Below are 9,224 nucleotides of genomic sequence, written 5' to 3' on the forward strand. Positions count from 1 at the left end.
TTTACTTCAGAAGTCATTAGATATCACAAATCAAGAGTTGATTTATTATTTTGTTGATTGTCTAGCCTTAAGAAAGTGATGGACAAAATAATAATTACGTAGATTGAACTTATAAGTGTGTTGGGTATGTGTGTGTGTGTGTGTATATATATATATCTTACCCTACAAAGAAAGTTGTTAAACATGTATCTGCTTTCATTTTACATTTTCATTAATTCATTAATTTCATTTAATTTTATTAAAATTTACTATTAAAGAAATGGAGGCAATATTATATAATGAAAAAGGGCCCTACTTTTGACATTAGAGAACTTTGACTTACACTCCAACTCTGCTATTCACATTTAGATAACTTTAAGAAACTCATTTAGCCTTTCCAGGCCACCATTTCCACATTACTTACTTTTCTAGTGGTGGGAGGAGGAGCTGCAGGAATGGAGAGAATTTGGAACTCAAAATTTACATTTAAAAATGATTGTTATTGGAAGAAAATGAACTGATACAGAGTGAAATGAACAGAAAAAGGAGAACATTGTACAAAGAAAGTGAAACATTGTGGAACAATCAAATGTAATGGACTTTGCTACTGGTATCAATGCAATGATCAATGACAATCCTGAGGAATTATGAGAAAGGACGCTATCCACATTGAGAGAAAGAACTATGGGAGTCAGTAGAAATGCAGAAGAAAAGCATGACATCATTTGTTTATATGGGTACAAGATTTGGGATTTTGGTTTCAAAAGAATGCTCTACTGCAAAAATTAATAATATGGAAATAGATATAACATTTGTATAACCTAGTAGAATTGCTTGTCAGATCCAAGAGGGGGAAGGGAAGGAGAGAGGGAAAGAAAATGCATCATGTAAACATGGAAAAATATTTTTAAAAAATGTTTAAAAATGAGTGTTAAAAACATGTTTTTAAAAGATTATCCTTTCTTTTCCAGAAAATTAGGGAATTATTTGATTTAGGGAGGTAATTTTATATATATACATATATATATGTATGTATTTTAGGAGATTTGTTAAGTAATGCAGGTTATTAAAACTTTTAGCCTTTAATCTTGGCCTGAGTCAGTAGAAAAAAACTTCTTGAAGGGGTTGATATTTGAGCTTATTGTTGAAGGATTAGTATAAGAACTTAACACTTAGAGCTGGAAGAAATCTTTGAGATAATTACTTAATTTTTTTCTAATATGTGATAAAAGGTGATTTACATTGTATAGGTTGAGTAAAGAAGCTACCAAGGGTATCAAGCCTATCATCCAAAGTATCCTGGAGCAACACATATTTAAACACACATTACATATATGCATATATACACCTTGAAAAAGTGGTGTGGGGCAGAGGGGAGGTGGTTAGTCTTTGTTGCATAGAAAGAATTAACAGAAACTCCAGGACTAAAAAGAATTTTTTAAGATTAATAATTAGTAATAATTAAAAGAATAATGATGTGTATTTTCTTTTTCCTCTGATACAAAATTAGAGAGGAAAAAGCAATGATTTCATTCAAATGTAAATATGACAACTGAAATTTGGATAATAGAAAAGTATCTTCTAGAAATCTAGGCTGCTTAAAAGAAACCCTGCAAATCCTGATTTGGACATTGAATAACCAGGCAGTTGAGTATAGAAACATCAGGAAACATGAAATCTATTCACATAATGATCACATTGAATTTTCAAAGGTTTGTTTTTAACAAAATACATTCATGCAAAAATTGGCAGGACACAATTGAAAAGGAAACCATTTGGGAATCCAAAATTCATGTTGGACAATTTAGATTTACTGACAGTTGTTTTTTTAATGCTCCATTGCTTTTCATGAGCATACACTGCATTTTAATACTTTGCTGATCTATTTAAATGGGTTTTCAGACAGATAAATGTATTTAATAGTGTGATGAATGTAGTCAATAAAATATCTGAACTCTCTGCTGAAATTTTATTGACTACTATTAGTTCATGAAAGTTATTTAAATCATGAATCAAAACTTAAAAACACTGATATAATTTTACTTCTGTTATTTTTAAAGTACCCATAAAGAGCTAAGTTTATCCTTAGTAAATATAAATGACTCCAAGGAAAGCATTTCTCCTTGACTAATTTTCCTGATTAAAACTCATGATTATATAGCTCTTTATAGTATAAAAAATGTTTTTCTCACAATGATTATGTGATGATGGTAGTGCAAATACTATTATTCCCATTTTATAGGTGAGAAAAATGAAACTCAGTTATGTTGATAGATTTGCTCCTGGTGGCAATGACAATGTCAGTTAGGCCTTCACATAACATCTCTCCTCATTCCACATTCAGCATTCATTCTGCTAATATTATATCACAGCAATGACTTTGGATATATTTTCACCAGGGCATCTGGTACCAAACTGTACAATGAGATAGAAAGAAAGAGACAGAGAGAGAAAAAAAGGATAATGATGATGCTGATGACATAAAAATCAAAAGGATGAACAATATAATTTCCTTTTTTTTTAAACCGTTACCTTCCATCTTAGAATCAATACTTTGTATTGGTTCCAAGGCAGAAGAGTGGTAAGGGCTAGTGTGATGGGGGCTAAGTGACTTGCCCAGGGTCACACAGCTGGGAAGTATCTGAGGACAGATTTGAACCCAGGGTCCCTGAGCCTAGGCTCTCAATTCATTGAGCCACCTGGCTTCCCCCAACAGTATGATTTCCTCAGTACTTTCTCAGTTGAGGAAACAGAAATAATTATAACAGGATAGGAATCATTGAAAAGAGGCTGAATGAACTTGTTGGGAATTCTGTAGAAAGAATATTTCTAAAGTATATAGCCTTTCAGGTCTCTTCACCTCAATTTCTGCATTTTGAGATTCTTTTTCCATAATCATCTCAAGAATTGTGCTGTCCTTTTCTTCCAGTCTTACATCTTATTCTATAGCCTTATTCTCACCTTGGATGGTGGTTTCATCTTCTTTTTTTGTTTGTTTTTTGAAAGTCCACCAACAACTTAACTTCCTTTCCTTAAGGAAAATTTGCCTCCTGCAGAATCTAAATGTAGGCATGTTATCTGTCACTTGGCTTACTCTGAAAAAGTTTGTAACAATTTTTAGGCTCATCCTAATCCAAACATTTACTGCCTAAGCATGTTTTTATGCTTTCTGGGCTTAAAAATAAGGTAAAACAAAGCAACATAAACTTTCTGGAAAGAGTCTAGGATTTAATTGCTTCCTTCCTGTTAGTTTTTAAAGTTTAGGAGTGCTGCATGCTAATGATTTGCAGTTCTAATTATATATGAATGAGCTGTATGAAGAAAACACGTCTCATCTATGTAAACAGGAATTCCAAATGGAGCTAACAAAATTCGTCCAATCTTCCTCAATATTCTGTGGTGGGGATCAAAAATGAAAATAAGTCTGAAAACACTTTGAAAAGTGAAAAATGATACCCATATGCAAGGTGCTGTTGTTATCCTTATCATAGCATAATAAATTTGGTAATAGGAGAGCTCTTAGATACTTTTCTCTAATCTCATTTTACAATTTTTCAAGGCAGTATGGCATAAAGTATTAGACAAAGAATCAGGAGACCTGATTTCAAATGCCACTCCTGAGAGTTTCTAGCCTGGGGTACAAAGGCAAGTCACCTTACCCCCCTGAGTCTGTTTCCTTATCTATACAATCAGTGTAATGCAGGTACTGTAGACCTTTTAGATTTCCTTGAAGTATTAGATCAGGTCATGTATGTAAAGCTTTTAATTGCATTAAAAGAGAGAGGAAAAAGGCCAGTTGTTGCTATTATAGACAAGAATTCCAAGGTACCAGAAGAAGAAGTGAAGTTCAAGAATTTTCTAGAAGTAAAGTAGCCAAACCAGGAGAAAAATCTAATCTCTGAAAACAACTTCAATGCTCCCTAAGTTCTCTGACAATTCTTTTCATCATGATTGAAACTTATAGATGAAATAGGAAACAATATAGTGTTGAATACCATAATTAATTCTTGTTTCTAATTTTCTATTATATCAATTTTAGAACAATTTAACCAATATGATAGAGAAAAGAGTATATTGTTGAGCAAAGTGTGAAGAAAAAATGATGACCTAGTTTCCAGTCTTGGTCCTTTCAAATACTTGTTTTGAGGTGTTGGCTTGGTCATTTTCCCAACATGGGCCCTATTTTCCTCCTTCATAAAACAATGGAGGGTTGGTGTATCATCTCAAGGACCCCTACTAGCTTTCTGCTTCTAGAATTATATAGCTAGGGGAAATGGTTTAGGGAGACCTTCTCCTGAATGTCCTGGGTGTGCTGTTGTGATACTCTGAAATAATAATAGATAGTACTTATATAAGAGGTTTGAAAAAAATCTTTAAAAATATAGCCTCATTTTGTTTTCACAGTAATTCTTATTATCATTTCCCCTATTTTACAGATGAGAAAACTGAGGCAGGCAACTATTAAATGACTTTCCCAGTGTCACAGAACTTGTAAGTATCTGAGGCTGGATTTAGAATCAGGAATTCCTGACCTTGGGTTCAGTGGTCTATCCTCGGTACCACCTGGGTACCTCTTGTTGTCCTCTTGTCCCTACTTTAGTGATGATTTGTATTCAATTATATATTCTTGCTGTATCTCTTTAAAACCAATAAGAAAGACTTGTGAGGTAGGGATGCTTGCAGGCATATAAGTCATAGCACAAAATGACCCTGTTTCACATTAGTTTAAATCTTATGTTATAACAGTATTACACATTACTTAATTTAGGTAACTGACCAAAGATATGTTGTGCAAGGGGGAAAAAGAAAAAAATTATCTTAGAGCCTCCAGTGATAGAGACCTAAGCATAATGATTCTCCTCTTTATTCAGGGGGAAATCACACATTTCTATAAAGTTCCTAAAAATGGGAACAAGGAAGAAAGGTGTTCTTGCTCTGCATTGGGGTAGGAGTAAGGAAGAGCTAATTGTTCCCTCTTCACCTCCTAAAGGTCAGGGTACTAAGACTTTGAGCCATATAATGATGCAGTGCCTTAGTAATTATTCAACAAACATTTATTATATGCTTACTTTGCTCCAGACCCTCTGTCAAAAGCCCTTTAACAAATACAGCCCCTGTCCTCAAGGAACTCATATTTGAATGGGGACAATCGCATGCAAACAACTCTATACATATAAGCTATAAAAGCATAAATGGGAGAGAATCTTAGAAAGAAGACAGTGGGCTAGTGAGAGAAGAGATTTGTAGAGGTGGGATCTGACCTTTGATCTCTTTAACAGTTCTGATTTTCTAAAACATTAAAGATAAACCATTTTAACTCAAAGGAAATGACTACTTATGAGGAGTGTGTCTTGGAAAGGACACTGGATTTGGTGTCATAGATGCTGGGTTAAAATACCAACTTTTCTGCTCCCTTTGTATTTGGATAAGTCTCTTCACCTCTTGGCCACAACTTACTCAGTTGTAAAATGAGGGGGTTAAATTAGATGCCTCCTAAGATCACTTCCAGCTATGAATGCTTGATTCTAGTTAATGAAATCTTAAATGTAATAGAAAGTCTAGGATCTAGCACAATTTACAATTTAGAATGCTTTTTTAATTTGTTTGTTAATTTTTAACCCCTTACCTTCTTTGTTAGAATCAATACAGTGTATTGGCTGCAAGGCAGATAAGCCTTAAGGGCTAGGCAATAGGGTCAGGTGATTTAGTGATTTGTCCAAGTGGCTAGGAAGAATTTGAGGTCAATTTTGAACCCAGGTCCACCTGTCTCTAACACTGAGACACCTAGCTGCCTCCAATTTTGAATGCCTTAATTGCACAGCTCCTGTTGTGCAAATATAGAAAGTAACAAAAATAAAACAAAACACTTTATAGCTAACTTGCCAGAGAAGAAAAAGACATAGGAGAAAGGATGAGGGGGAATGAGGTGGAAAGGAAAAGTGGAGGGGAGGGAGAGGAGGAGGAGGAGAGGTGAAGGGGAAGAGGAAGAGAAGAGGAGAGAAGGAAAGAGGGAAGAAAGGAGAGGAGAGAATGAGAAATGAAAGGGGAGGAGAGGGGGAAAGGGAGGAGCCAGAAGACTAAGAGGAGATAAAGACAAACTGTGTAGCTTTGAAAACTGCAGACTAAATTTATCTACCTAAAAGAGTAGCAAAGTATGCATGAAAATCATCATTTTCATGTATCTCCATCTTTTGCTACTATGTGTAAGAAAATATATTTTATTTGTTGTTTATTAGTTCAAAATAAACAGAAAACAAAGATGTCATACAAAAAAAAATAATATTCAGCTTGGCTCAGTGGATAGGGTAGATAGTTTAAGTACCTTCTTTGACACTTAATTGGCTGGGTGAACCTAGTAAAGTCACTTAATCTTTTCATGTCCCATACAAATTTCTGAGACTACTAGTTGCATAATCTTTGCTTCTTTGCATCGATAGAGGACTTTACTCCCCGAAAAGTCCCCAACACAATGAAATCCTATTTCTGTATACCACCAGGACCCCATTTCTCCTATAATTCTCTCCCTAAAATGCCTAGAAAAAGAAAAGAAAGTGTATTTTTTGTCTTCTCAAGAACTGGTTCTGATTGGCTTAGACTTGAAATCTTTTTTGTATGACAAATTATTGACTTTTTTTCTTTCATCACTTCCATTTTACCAAGGATATCCTATGTAAACAAAGGCTGAATGTAGTAGCATTTTCATAAGCAAATGTGCACTATGTCCTTTGGTTCTGTTATACAAATTTCTCCTCACCCTAGGTTTCCCTCTAAGGAAGAGAGAGATCAACAAGTCTAATTCCTATACCTTTTCTAAATTCATACAAAGAACTGTCTCCTTCATAAAATCATACCATAGCCACACCTTCATATAAAGCACTAAATCCCCTTTCTTTGAAGAGGTGGGGGTCTAGGGGGATAAAACTTTGCATATACTGACAAATTGGTTTTGCTGAACAGCATTTTTTCTTCCTTTGGGAAAAAATTGTTATAAATGATAGTTTGCTAGTCAGGGAAGATATATATTTGGAAATAAAAGTGATGTACTTTTGAAAATCAATGAAAATAAGATTTTACCACTTATAAAAAGTGAGAAACATATGCTCATTTGAACCATGGCATGTGACATCTGAGGAGGAAACTTTCTGAACTTTATGCCTCTGGCTTTATGACACAATGATCAAAATAAAGAAAGATTAGTTTGTAAGCAGACAGATCATTTGAAGAGTTCAATTCATTTTCCACTGTCTTGCTTCAAAGAATATCTCTTTCTGCATAAGCCTCTTTAAAGCACTAATATACTTAAAATCTAGTTGTAATGGAATATGTAGATGACCTAAGAAGTAATCTGCCACATTCAAATTCAATACTCATATTAATTTTCTCAAGACTCTTGAACACTTTATAGTGCTAATTATGTCTATTACAATGTCATTTACTTTGAAATGATATGTGTTTCCTTCTGAAATAGAAATCCCTAGTTTTGCTTAGTAAAGTTCTATTTCAGTAAGCCTTGCTGATCTAATGGTTCTGATTTTACTTTGAAATAATAGGTTTACTTGTACAGTGAATTGTGACACATGTGTTTAATGCAGATAACTGACTATTTATCAAAATGGTTCTAATTAGACATTTTTACATTACAGATTTAATATGAGCCCTGTTGGGACAGAGGCTCATGAAATATGTGCATTTTATAGCTGAGATAATGAAAATTTGTAAAGATGGCATTTTCAGTTGCATGTAGTTACATGGAATGTGCCAAATTTTTATGATTTGGAGAAAATGGTAAAAAGTGCAGAGCTAAAGCTCAAAAGAAAAGTCAGTAAATGGAAAATTGCTGAATTCAAAGCTTTTAGAGGATGATACTAAACAAGAACCACCATTATCCTCCATAATGACCTTTTACAAAAATTAGATAAATTAATAGAGATAAAGTTAGTCAAGTACTATGCCCCAGCACTGAGTTAATTGGCATATGAGTTTTGGAGTTAATGCCATTTTTAGTTTATTGCCAATGACATGCTTAGGAAGAATGTGGTCTGGGTCATTCAGTTGATAATTTGTAGAATCCTATATTTAGAGTTCAAAAGGCTCTCAGATTCTATCTAATCCAATTCAGTTCATTTTGCAGATGAGACAGCTGTGGCCCAGAGAGGTTAAACAACTTGTCTAAGGTCACATCAGTAATATGTGCCAGAGGAAGGATCTCAATAAGCCCAGGTCCTCTGGCTTCAAAAGAAATAGTTTTTCTGTTATACTGTTGTTCCTCTCCAATGGGTGCTCATTTTTTTCTCAACAGAAATTACTTGAAATTAACTTCATTTTGTGTTTAAAATTTTTTACATAATTATTTCTGATTCAAAGTGTCATTAAAAAAAGAGACAAAGAGGTGTTCTGTATGCTAGAATTATTTTGATCTATTTATAACTAGAGTGTCATCACAACTACTCTTATTTTTTCAAAATATCCAAGTGAAGCCCTCAAACATTTGCTGTTTGAGAGGTACCGTGCTAAATGTGGAAATTCAAAGAAAGTGAGGAAAAAGAGGCCCTGCCTTTGAGGCTTTTGAGGCTTTCTTCTGGGGATGGCAGTGGAGAATATACAAATAACAAGTTTTATATAACATATATACAGAGTAGAAAGATGATAATCTTAGAAGTGAATATAATAATAGCTATCAGAACCAATAAGATCTCCTATAGATGGAAGAATTTTGTGTCGAAGAGGGATAAAGAAATGAATAGGAGAAGTTGAAGAGAAAGACCTACAAGCATTGGAGAGAGCCAGTGAAAAGATACAGGGAGGGAGGATACAGAAGGAAAGGTCTATATCATTGCTGGTGAAACAGTGCTGCACAGGCAAGCCAGCAGCGGGCCAAGGAGATTGCTGCATTGAGATAGTCTTCCAGTGCTATCAGCTCACAGATGGTAAAGGGATTGGACATCTGGTCAGAAGAAAATTATAACGGACCATTTGGAGGCAAAGGTTGCAGGGCTCGGTTGCATTGCCCAGATAAGGATGCAGGTCATGGTTCCAAAGTGAGGAGGAGTACTAGCACACTAGTCATTGTGGGTATAGGGGAGTGGGATCCTGGTTACAATTCTAGGATGGAAAAGAATGTGTCTGCTCCCAGATTTTTAGAATAAGAACTTACCATTTGCCAAAAAAAAAAAAAAGGAAAAACAAACAAACAAAATTTCTGGGAAAACTGGGAAATGGTATAGCAGAAACTAGGAATAGAATTA

This window comes from Gracilinanus agilis, chromosome 6, assembly GCF_016433145.1.
Source record: "Gracilinanus agilis isolate LMUSP501 chromosome 6, AgileGrace, whole genome shotgun sequence".
Taxonomy (NCBI): Eukaryota; Metazoa; Chordata; class Mammalia; order Didelphimorphia; family Didelphidae; genus Gracilinanus; species Gracilinanus agilis.